Source organism: Rattus norvegicus, chromosome 7 (genome assembly GCF_036323735.1).
Source record: "Rattus norvegicus strain BN/NHsdMcwi chromosome 7, GRCr8, whole genome shotgun sequence".
NCBI classification, from domain to species: Eukaryota; Metazoa; Chordata; class Mammalia; order Rodentia; family Muridae; genus Rattus; species Rattus norvegicus.
Genome location: NC_086025.1, coordinates 74877504 through 74889665, shown reverse-complemented (window position 1 = coordinate 74889665; position 12162 = coordinate 74877504). Strand labels below are relative to the sequence as shown.

General features: G+C 40.1%; 1 non-coding gene across 1 annotated transcript; it reads left to right on the top strand.

The window, feature by feature from the left end:
* Window positions 1-11615: 11615 nt before the first annotated feature.
* On the top strand, window positions 11616-11704 carry Snora4 (small nucleolar RNA, H/ACA box 4). Its single transcript, XR_005487664.1, has one exon. It is a non-coding gene; the product is annotated as a small nucleolar RNA SNORA4 (small nucleolar RNA).
* The last annotated feature ends 458 nt before the right edge of the window (window positions 11705-12162 follow it).

Below are 12162 nucleotides of genomic sequence, written 5' to 3'. Positions count from 1 at the left end.
CCTCCCCCCATAGACTAGTTCACTGGGGGTTCAGTCTTAGCAGGACCCAGGGCTTCCCCTTCCACTGGTGCTCTTACTAGGATATTCATTGCTACCTATGGGGTCAGAGTCCAGGGTCAGTCCATGTATAGTCTTTAGGTAGTGGCTTAGTCCCTGGAAGCTCTGGTTGCTTGGCATTGTTGTACTTTTGGGGTCTCGAGCCCCTTCAAGCCCTTCCAGTTCTTTCTCTGATTCCTTCAATAGGGGACCTATTCTCAGTTCAGTGGTTTGCTGCTGGCATTCGCCTCTATATTTGCTGTATTCTGGCTGTGTCTCTCAGGAGCGATCTATATCCGGCTCCTGTCGGTCTGCACTTCTTTGCTTCATCCATCTTGTCTAATTGGGTGGCTGTATATGTATGGGCCACATGTGGGGCAGGCTCTGAATGGGTGTTCCTTCAGTCTCTGTTTTAATCTTTGCCTCTCCCTTCCCTGCCAAGGGTATTCTTTTTCCTCATTTAAAGAAGGAGTGAAGCATTCACATTTTGATCATCCGTCTTGAGTTTCCTTTGTTCTAGGGATCTAGGGTAATTCAAGCATTTGGGCTAATAGCCACTTATCAATGAGTGCATACCATGTATGTCTTTCTGTGATTGGGTTAGCTCACTCAGGATGATATTTTCCAGTTCCAACCATTTGCCTACGAATTTCATAAACTCGTTGTTTTTGATAGCTGAGTAATATTCCATTGTGTAGATGTACCACATTTTCTGTATCCATTCCTCTGTTGAAGGGCATCTGGGTTCTTTCCATTTTCTGGCTATTATAAATAAGGCTGCGATGAACATAGTGGAGCACGTGTCTCTTTTATATGTTGAGGCATCTTTTGGGTATATGCCCAAGAGAGGTATAGCTGGATCCTCAGGCAGTTCAATGTCCAATTTTCTGAGGAACCTCCAGACTGATTTCCAGAATGGTTTTACCAGTCTGCAATCCCACCAACAATGGAGGAGTGTTCCTCTTTCTCCACATCCTCGCCAGCATCTGCTGTCACCTGAGTTTTTGATCTTAGCCAATCGCACTGGTGTGAGGTGAAATCTCAGGGTTGTTTTGATTTGCATTTCCCTTATGACTAAAGATGTTGAACATTTCTTTAGGTGTTTCTCAGCCATTCGGCATTCCTCAGCTGTGAATTCTTTGTTTAGCTCTGAACCCCATTTTTTAATAGGGTTATTTGTTTCCCTGCGGTCTAACTTCTTGAGTTCTTTGTATATTTTGGATATAAGGCCTCTATCTGTTGTAGGATTGGTAAAGATCTTTTCCCAATCTGATGGTTGCCGTTTTGTCCTAACCACAGTGTCCTTTGCCTTACAGAAGCTTTGCAGTTTTATGAGATCCCATTTGTCGATTCTTGATCTTAGAGCATGAGCCATTGGTGTTTTGTTCAGGAAATTTTTTCCAGTGCCCATGTGTTCCAGATGCTTCCCTAGTTTTTCTTCTATTAGTTTGAGTGTGTCTGGTTTGATGTGGAGGTCCTTGATCCACTTGGACTTAAGCTTTGTACAGGGTGATAAGCATGGATCGATCTGCATTCTTCTACATGTTGACCTCCAGTTGAACCAGCACCATTTGCTGAAAATGCTATCTTTTTTCCATTGGATGGTTTTGGCTCCTTTGTCAAAAATCAAGTGACCATAGGTGTGTGGGTTCATTTCTGGGTCTTCAATTCTATTCCATTGGTCTATCTGTCTGTCTCTGTACCAATACCATGCAGTTTTTATCACTATTGCTCTGTAATACTGCTTGAGTTCAGGGATAGTGATTCCCCCTGAAGTTCTTTTATTGTTGAGGATAGCTTTAGCTATCCTGGGTTTTTTGTTATTCCAGATGAATTTGCAAATTGTTCTGTCTAACTCTTTGAAGAATTGGATTGGTATTTTGATGGGGATTGCATTGAATCTGTAGATTGCTTTTGGTAAAATGGCCATTTTTACTATATTAATCCTGCCAATCCATGAGCATGGGAGATCTTTCCATCTTCTGAGGTCTTCTTCAATTTCTTTCCTCAGTGTCTTGAAGTTCTTATTGTACAGATCTTTTACTTGCTTGGTTAAAGTCACACCGAGGTACTTTATATTATTTGGGTCTATTATGAAGGGTGTCGTTTCCCTAATTTCTTTCTCGGCTTGTTTCTCTTTTGTATAGAGGAAGGCAACTGATTTATTTGAGTTAATTTTATACCCAGCCACTTTGCTGAAGTTGTTTATCAGCTTTAGTAGTTCTCTGGTGGAACTTTTGGGATCACTTAAATATACTATCATGTCATCTGCAAATAGTGATATTTTGACCTCTTCTTTTCCAATCTGTATCCCTTTGATCTCCTTTTGTTGTCTGATTGCTCTGGCTAGAACTTCAAGAACTATATTGAATAAGTAGGGAGAGAGTGGGCAGCTTTGTCTAGTCCCTGATTTTAGTGGGATTGCTTCAAGTTTCTCTCCATTTAGTTTAATGTTAGCAACTGGTTTGCTGTATATGGCTTTTACTATGTTTAGGTATGGGCCTTGAATTCCTATTCTTTCCAGGACTTTTATCATGAAGGGGTGTTGAATTTTGTCAAATGCTTTCTCAGCATCTAATGAAATGATCATGTGGTTCTGTTCTTTCAGTTTGTTTATATGATGGATCACGTTGATGGTTTTCCGTATATTAAACCATCCCTGCATGCCTGGGATGAAGCCTACTTGATCATGGTGGATGATTGTTTTGATGTGCTCTTGAATTCGGTTTGCCAGAATTTTATTGAGTATTTTTGCGTCGATATTCATAAGGGAAATTGGTCTGAAGTTCTCTTTCTTTGTTGTGTCTTTGTGTGGTTTAGGTATAAGAGTAATTGTGGCTTCGTAGAAGGAATTCGGTAGGGCTCCATCTGTTTCAATTTTGTGGAATAGTTTGGATAATATTGGTATGAGGTCTTCTATGAAGGTTTGATAGAATTCTGCACTAAACCCGTCTGGACCTGGGCTCTTTTTGGTTGGGAGACCTTTAATGACTGCTTCTATTTCCTTAGGAGTTATGGGGTTGTTTAACTGGTTTCTCTGTTCCTGATTTAACCTCGATACCTGGTATCTGTCTAGAAAATTGTCCATTTCCTGAAGATTTTCAAATTTTGTTGAATATAGGTTTTTATAGTAAGATCTGATGATTTTTTGAATTTCCTCCGAATCTGTAGTTATGTCTCCCTTTTCATTTCTGATTTTGTTAATTTGGACACACTCTCTGTGTCCTCTCGTTAGTCTGGCTAAGGGTTTATCTATCTTGTTGATTTTCTCAAAGAACCAACTTTTGGTTCTGTTGATTCTTTCTATGGTCCTTTTTGTTTCTACTTGGTTGATTTCAGCTCTGAGTTTGATTATTTCCTGCCTTCTACTCCTCCTGGGTGTAATTGCTTCTTTTTGTTCTAGAGCTTTTAGGTGTGCTGTCAAGCTGCTGACATATGCTCTTTCCTGTTTCTTTCTGCAGGCACTCAGCGCTATGAGTTTTCCTCTTAGCACAGCTTTCATTGTGTCCCATAAGTTTGAGTATGTTGTATCTTCATTTTCATTAAATTCTAAAAAGTTTTTAATTTCTTTCTTTATTTCTTCCTTGACCAGGTTATCATTGAGTAGAGCATTGTTCAATTTCCACGTATATGTGGGCATTTTTCCCTTATTGTTATTGAAGACCAGTTTCAGGCCGTGGTGGTCCGATAGCACGCATGGGATTATTTCTATCTTTCTGTACCTGTTGAGGCCCGTTTTTTGACCAATTATATGGTCAATTTTGGAGAAAGTACCATGAGGAGCTGAAAAGAAGGTATATCCTTTTGCTTTAGGATAGAATGTTCTATAAATATCCGTTAAGTCCATTTGGCTCATGACTTCTCTTAGTCTGTCGACATCACTGTTTAATTTCTGTTTCCATGATCTGTCCATTGATGAGAGTGGGGTGTTGAAATCTCCCACTATTATTGTGTGAGGTGCAATGTGTGTTTTGAGCTTTAGTAAGGTTTCTTTTACGTATGTAGGTGCCCTTTTATTTGGGGCATAGATATTTAGGATTGAGAGTTCATCTTGGTTGATTTTTCCTTTGATGAATATGAAGTGTCCTTCCTTATCTTTTTTGATGACTTTTAGTTGGATATTGATTTTATTTGATATTAGAATGGCTACTCCAGCTTGCTTCTTCTGACCATTTGCTTGGAAAGTTGTTTTCCAGCCTTTCACTCTGAGGTAGTGTCTGTCTTTGTCTCTGAGGTGTGTTTCCTGTAGGCAGCAGAATGCAGGGTCCTCGTTGCGTATCCAGTTTGTTAATCTATGTCTTTTTATTGGGGAGTTGAGGCCTTTGATATTGCGAGATATTAAGGAATAGTGATTATTGCTTCCCGTTATATTCATATTTGGATGTGAGGTTATGTTTGTGTGCTTTCATTCTCTTTGTTTTGTTGCCAAGACGATTAGTTTCTTGCTTCTTCTAGGGTATAGCTTGCCTCCTTATGTTGGGCTTTACCATTTATTATCCTTTGTAGTGCTGGATTTGTAGAAAGATATTGTGTAAATTTGGTTTTGTCATGGAATATCTTGGTTTCTCCATCAATGTTAATTGAGAGTTTTGCTGGATACAGTAACCTGGGCTGGCATTTGTGTTCTCTTAGGGTCTGTATAACATCAGTCCAGGATCTTCTGGCCTTCATAGTTTCTGGCGAGAAGTCTGGTGTGATTCTGATAGGTCTCCCTTTATATGTTACTTGACCTTTTTCCCTTACTGCTTTTAATATTCTTTCTTTATTTTGTGCGTTTGGTGTTTTGACAATTATGTGACGGGAGGTGTTTCTTTTCTGGTCCAATCTGTTTGGAGTTCTGTAGGCTTCTTGTATGTCTATGGGTATCTCTTTTTTTAGGTTAGGGAAGTTTTCTTCTATGATTTTGTTGAAGATATTTACTGGTCCTTTGAGCTGGGAGTCTTCACTCTCTTCTATACCTATTATCCTTAGGTTTGATCTTCTCATTGAGTCCTGGATTTCCTGTATGTTTTGGACCAGTAGCTTTTTCCGCTTTACATTATCTTTGACAGTTGAGTCGATGATTTCTATGGAATCTTCTGCTCCTGAGATTCTCTCTTCCATCTCTTGTATTCTGTTGGTGAAGCTTGTATCTACAGCTCCTTGTCTCTTCTTTTGGTTTTCTATATCCAGGGTTGTTTCCATGTGTTCTTTCTTGATTGCTTCTATTTCCATTTTTAATTCCTTCAACTGTTTGATTGTGTTTTCCTGGAATTCTTTCAGGGATTTTTGCGATTCCTCTCTGTAGGCTTTTACTTGTTTATTAATGTTTTCCTGTGCTTCCCTAAGTGTGTTCATGTCTTTCTTGAAGTCCTCCAGCATCATGATCAAATATGATTTTGAAACTAGATCTTGCTTTTCTGGTGTGTTTGGATATTCCATGTTTGTTTTGGTGGGAGAATTGGGCTCCGATGATGGCATGTAGTCTTGGTTTCTGTTGCTTGGGTTCCTGCGCTTGCCTCTTGCCATCAGATTATCTCTAGTGTTACTTTGTTCTGCTATTTCTGACAGTGGCTAGACTGTCCTATAAGCCTGTGTGTCAGGAGTGCTGTAGACCTGTTTTCCTCTCTTTCAGTCAGTTATGGGGACAGAGTGTTCTGCTTTCGGGCGTGTAGTTTTTCCTCTCTACAGGTCTTCAGCTGTTCCTGTGGGCCTGTGTCTTGAGTTCACCAGGCAGCTTTCTTGCAGCAGAAAATTTGGTCTTACCTGTGGTCCCGAGGCTCAGGTTCGCTCGTGGGGTGCTGCCCAGGGGCTCTCTGCAGCGGCAGCAACCAGGAAGACCTGTGCCGCCCCTTCCGGGAGCTTCAGTGCACCAGGGTTCCAGATGGTCTTTGGCTTTTTCCTCTGGCGTCCGAGATGTGTGTGCAGGGAGCAGTCTCTTCTGGTTTCCCAGGCTTGTCTGCCTCTCTGAAGGTTTAGCTCTCCCTCCCACGGGATTTGGGTGCAGAGAACTGTTTATCCGGTCTGTTTCCTTCAGGGTCTGGCGGTGTCTCTGGCAGGTGTCCTGCTGCTCCTGGGCCCTCCCCCACGGGAGCCCAGAGGCCTTATACAGTTTCCTCTTGGGCCAGGGATGTGGGCAGGGGTGCGCAGTGTTGGTGGTCTCTTCCACTCTGCAGCCTCAGGAGTGCCCACCTGACCAGGCGGTTGGGTCTCTCTCTCACCGGGTCTCCTGAAAACCATTTCTTAAAATCTGGAATAACTTCTTTAATGCTAAAACAACTTAAATTCAATTGTGAAACTATAACTAGTTTTCAACCCTGTCAGAGACTTGAGGAGTTAAATATTATCTGAGGTTGTAGGAAGCACAAAGACATAGCTTCCACAACTTATATCATTTATAGAGACAGCTGATTGCCTGGATATAATATTCCTTATAACATTGGGTCATTAGTCTTCTGGCCCAGAAGAGACTAATAATCCAGGTTTGAAACTGAGGCTGGATCCCTACCATAGATGTGTGGGTTTTTCTTCACAATATGTACAAATCATACCCTCATGTTCAACCTATTCCACTTAATGAAGCTCATTTTCCTACCTTGAATGGATATGTATGTAAATGGATATAATACAGGAAGTAACAATGGTCTTGCCAATATTATCACTATATAAAATTTCTTAGGCACACTTAGTATTCATGTCCTGGAAGCTCATCCATGTACATACAACATGTGTGTCCTTGACGTTCATTTATGATGTCAACACTGCTACAGATTCATTACACAGCAGTTTTTAAGTGACTGAGAATCATAAACTATGTGATTCATTCTAACTGGTAAATATTCCAATAATACAACTAACTGATCAAGTCCCACATGCAAAGCACAATTTTAACTCCTTTATAAATATTAGTAATTAATATGCATAATATCACCATTGTTAACTGAAGTGGAAACTTAAGGATTCTTTGAAAACTCAGTTATGATGGATGATGTTTTGTTAAGACAAACACATGAAGGAACATTTCACTGAAACAGACACAAGTGAAAGGACGTTCTGCTACAGCAAAGACATGAAAGGACATATGATAAAGGATTCTTTACTAACAACATATATGTATTGGTCCATCTTCCATTGTGTAGTTGATCTTCATTTGTCAGGACTCCATAGAGAAAAAAACACACCGAAAAACTTCTAATGATATGCTACAGCTTCTTGTCACTTCCTCAGGCTGATTAACAGAGTGATGTCACATGCCGAGATAACAGATAGACTCACATGCTGAGACAAAACATATTGTGAGGCAAGGCTGGTGAAGGACACGATGTTTGGAGGGAGTATAAAATTTAATAGACAGTGACAAGGGCTGAGCTAGGCTTGCCTTTAGAGTTAGCCGTGCAGTGTTTGTTGGTCTCAAATCTTCACTGATCTTGGCTTTGATGAGAGAGGCACAGCCAAGAACTTTGCCTGGCATCCCTATTGGCCTTGGTTTCTCCTGCTGACTCATGCTGAGTCTGAGGCTTGGCTGTTTCTGCTAAGTAGTATCACTGCGGTTGATTTGTGTTTGCTATCCTGACACTACTGAGCTGGACTGCTGGTATATCCATGAAGTGTTTGCAAGTGGCTTGAGCTCCACTGCTGACCTGTGAACTGAACTGCTGATTTCCAAACAACACAGATGAGAGTTACTCCACGGAAACATTTTCAAACAGGTCTACTTCCCCTGCATCCTTTCTTTTCCACTATATCTAGTGGTTGATGGGTTAAACCAAGATTAAAGTGTTTAAGAACCATCAATAAAAATAAGTTTTGAAAAATTAAAATTTCAGTTAACTGTATGTTTATATTCTTTTAACATTTAGATAAACATAAGGAAAGATAACTTGTCCTAATGGCACCAGTTTTCTGTTGTTAATACCTTAACAGTTGAAAACAACACACATGAATGTAGTTACTGACTAAAATCAATCTTTGCAGAATGAAGGGTTCTGCTTTCTGTTAGCTAAATGGCTTCTGTGTGAATCCTACCAATGCATCTCCAAAGGCTTCTCCCTCGCAAGAACCACTTATTTCTAGCCACCAAAGACTTTTCCCATGAAAGTTCCAATCCCCCTTCTAAAGTTTATTTACCTGATCATGTCAGGTTTATTTTAGGTACTTGTCCTTAACTTTAAAATGAAGACATTAAATTCATCTGCAAAGCTTATTCACTTTTTCTATATTCTGTTCAACAGAAGCAGTTCCAAATCCTATCCACAGTCAAACAGAGGATACATGAAGTGAGTCACTCCCTGTCTGTATGCTAACTAGCTCAATGCTTCTCAAATGTGAAGGTATATTAAAACAACCTGAGAACTTGTTATATGCAGACTTTGTATCAGTAGGTCTGAGACTTGAGACACTCCATCTCCAACAAGTTCCCATGTAAACCCATTGTAAGGGTTTTTATCTGTGTGTTCCCAGGACACCATGAAGTCGGGGTTTAGATCAGCTCTTTATGCTCTTGTCTGCATATTCTCAACTATTTCCCATGCACTTGTCAAATCTCCCAGGAGTAAACATTGGTTGTTGTCCACAATGTGCCTAGTTTTATTTTTGTTCCCATATTTACCCTTGGGATCTAAGGTAATCAATGTAGGTGCCTCATGATTGCTTCCTTCATTTTCATGGAGTTTAGAGAAGAGACTTTGATGTATTTTATGAAGCCAAGGATATGTTTTGTAGATACAGTGGGAAGGGGTGCCTCAGGGAGCCCATGCTGAGGCATTCCTCCCCTCATACCAGCCATAGGACCAGTCTAGTATAAAATAGAACTTGTTTAGGGCCATGGAAAGGAGAGTTAAGAAGAGAGTAGAGGCAGAGAAAAAGAAGGGAAACAGAAGGACAGAGAGACAGAAACAGAGAGAGAGAACAGGTGAGGTGAAGTCAGTTGTGGATACATGTAGAGACGGGCTGGGGGAGTGGAGATCTGGAGAGAGAGAGGGTCAGAGAGAGGAAAGGTCAGAGAGAGTGAAGAAAGGCCAAACAGTCCCTTTTATAGTAAGCCAGGCCTACCTGGCTGTTGCTAGGTAACTAGGAGCAGAGCCTAGAAGGAATGCTAACATTGCTCTATTTTGGTTTAATTTAAAAAAGGAAAAACTAGAAATAGGTGATGGTGAAGAAGGAATAGGGTCGTAGTGATCTTTAGTTGCTTCCTCCTGACTTTGGGGCAACACATCTCTGGGAAACCTAAGAAAATGGGAATGTTGGTGAAGTCTTAGAGTTGGCTGTTTTCCTGCTGTTAGAGTCTGTGGGACCATTCCTGGGTAGGAAGGTGCAGGTCCTATGGAAGCGGATGTGGGAGCAGATTGGAGCATCTGTGGGTTGCTTCTCAGGAGTTGTCCTGGATGTAGATTTTTGAGTAAATGCCTAGACTCAGCACGACACTGAAATACACATACATATTAGAGGTAGAAAATAAAGTTTAGTATGTTTGGAGAAAAAACTGTTTGTGGAGTATACATTTGAAACACTTAGGCTTGGTGGTTGAGGTAGGAGGTGCCCAAAATCAGGGAATAGGGAAGGAATCTCACCCTCTGGAACAGGAAGCAAGTGGGAATGTAGGCTATTTATTGATCATAAGGTTTACATATCTGGATGGAGTCTATTTGGTCTGTGAGAACTAGATCTGAGTGGGTTTCCTGGAGTTTATAAGTTTACAAAAGAGATAAATTTGTTAACAGCATGAAACAGTCTTTAAGGAGAGTTTAGGGAAGACAAAAACCTTTCATATAGCAGAAGGAGCAAGAAGGTTCTTTTCCACCTGTTCAGGAGACTGAGTGTATATAAATTTAGCAAAATGAGGAGCATTTTTATTTTACATTTAAAAGACAATAAAAGGAAACAAATTTTGATGACCTTGTGAATATGATCATTGACCGCATAGTTTAGCATGAGAAACACCTAAGTCTATAGTTTGAACACAAATAAAGGAAATTTGAATTTGTGACTATGATAGCTGATTTGTAGGTTTAGCATGAGAAACACTTAAGTGTATAGTCAGAAAATTAAAATCTAAGAAGATAAATTTGAACTTGTGGTTATAAAAATGGGTCATATAGTGGAATTAGAATTAGGCTAATTTATCAGTATTCTATTGGTCAATGTTAGGGTTTCGAACTTTTGCAGTGTTAGTATAACAGTGGCATAGCAAAGGGAGGAAATATGAAGCATGTAGTCACTGGCAACTGAGTTGAGACAAGGGAGTAGCTGAAGGTTACATCTATGAAATGTTACATTTGGGGCTGGAGAGATGGCTCAGTGGTTAAGAGCACCGACTGCTCTTCCTGAGGTCCTGAGTTCGAATCCCAGCAACCACATGGTGGCTCACAACCATCTGTAATGAGATCTGATGTCCTCTTCTGGTGTGTCTGAAGGCAGCTACAGTATACTAATATACAATAAAATAAAATCTTTTAAAAAAAAAGAAATGTTACATCTAAACTTGTGTATCCTTTATGGCGAAGCCTGTGAGCAACCAAACCCTCTTTTCGATAAGAGCTGTGGTTACCTTAGTGTTTAACGAATTGACCCTGGGGTAAGGAGCTAGTTGTCTTTTTTCTAGCTGCCAAGCTATGTTAGTTTAGCTATCAATGTAATCAGAAATCTGGGAAGAATAAATTATAATCTAGGTGTCATGTATTAATTAAAATGACAGAGGTTGGTCTATAGTCCATTACCTAAACAATTCCCAGGTCCCTGTGATCTCCATCATAACTCAGGCCCAGAAGATGAGAGACTTTTTCCTATGGAGTAGGAACATGGGAGAAACAACCCACCTCATCTTAGGCAATATGAGACATTTAATTCTCCTGGTGTCTTCTGTTTGTCCACAGTTTAAGCTAAGCCCTGGCAGTGGGCAAGGCAAGGAAGCAGTAGTCATTGTACCACAATCTAGTCCTTTGTTGCAGTGCTCATATCTTCTTAGAGACCTTGCTGGGGTATAGGGGAGTGTCACGATTTAGAAGTCTCTGTCATAATAAACTTAAATATTTAACATTATACTTAGCAAATTTCTGACAGGATTGAGAGCTAATATCTATTAAGCATATCTGAGTCAGTCTGTGTTTGTTTTAATTATTTGTTCTAGATTGTATCTAGCAAACAAAGAAGTTACATTATAACTTAATAACAGTAGCAAAAACAAGGCTGAACATATCTTTAAGGCAAGGGTCTTTACTTTTTGATTGTTATAAATATTTAAAGTAGTATTGAATTAAATTATTATAAACCATATGAAAACCTTATCTGCCCATAACAAAGATGGCGGATAGTCATAAAACTGCCTTTAACCAAAATGGCAGTGAAGCTACAGCCAGCCATGTGAGCCGACAGTTCTTAGGTAAGATGCAAGTGAAGTGATAGCCCCGCCTGCGGAGGAAAGTCGCATGTTCGTTATACCTTAGAATGGAACTACAGAAGCATGGCTGTGTACCAACAGAACCAAATACACATTTAAAGACAAATAGACGCGTTTTGTCTGGAGGACAGGACATGATGTGCATACGGCGGAGTGTCTGGGCACGCAGAGCAGCTCCGATGTGCAGCACATAGAGATCCCTTCTCTAGCCACAGCTGGCTGAGTGAGTAAGACCACACACCACAGTGGACTATGCCACTTAGCATGGTTCATTACTATATTGTGGCCTACAATGATAAAATAAATAAATAAATAAATAAATAAATAAATAAATAAATAAATAAATAAATAATAAATAAATGTATGTCCAAAACAAAATCTGGAGAGTACTGTTAGACTCAAAGGAGTGGGATAGGAAGCGTTCCGTTTTTTGGATTGCTGGTGAAAGTTGTAAAAGTTTTAATTGGCCATTTAGAGTTATTATCTAGTAATTATTGGGACCAAATTTAGTGTGTGAATGTAAAAGCCTTTAAGAGCAGGCAGAGTCCCAGTAGGGTGTCTGGAAGGAGCTGCAAAGACATTTCCTTTGAGTGGGGGTAGACATTATCAGTTTTACTATTTGTGGCATCCTGAGAATAAATTAATGACTAGAAATGGGCAGCCAGGCTAGATCACCAGGTCATTATGAGGTGAACTAGCGGCTGAGCTTCAGGAGAGTCATTTACCTAGGCCTAGAATTTACCAGCAGCAGG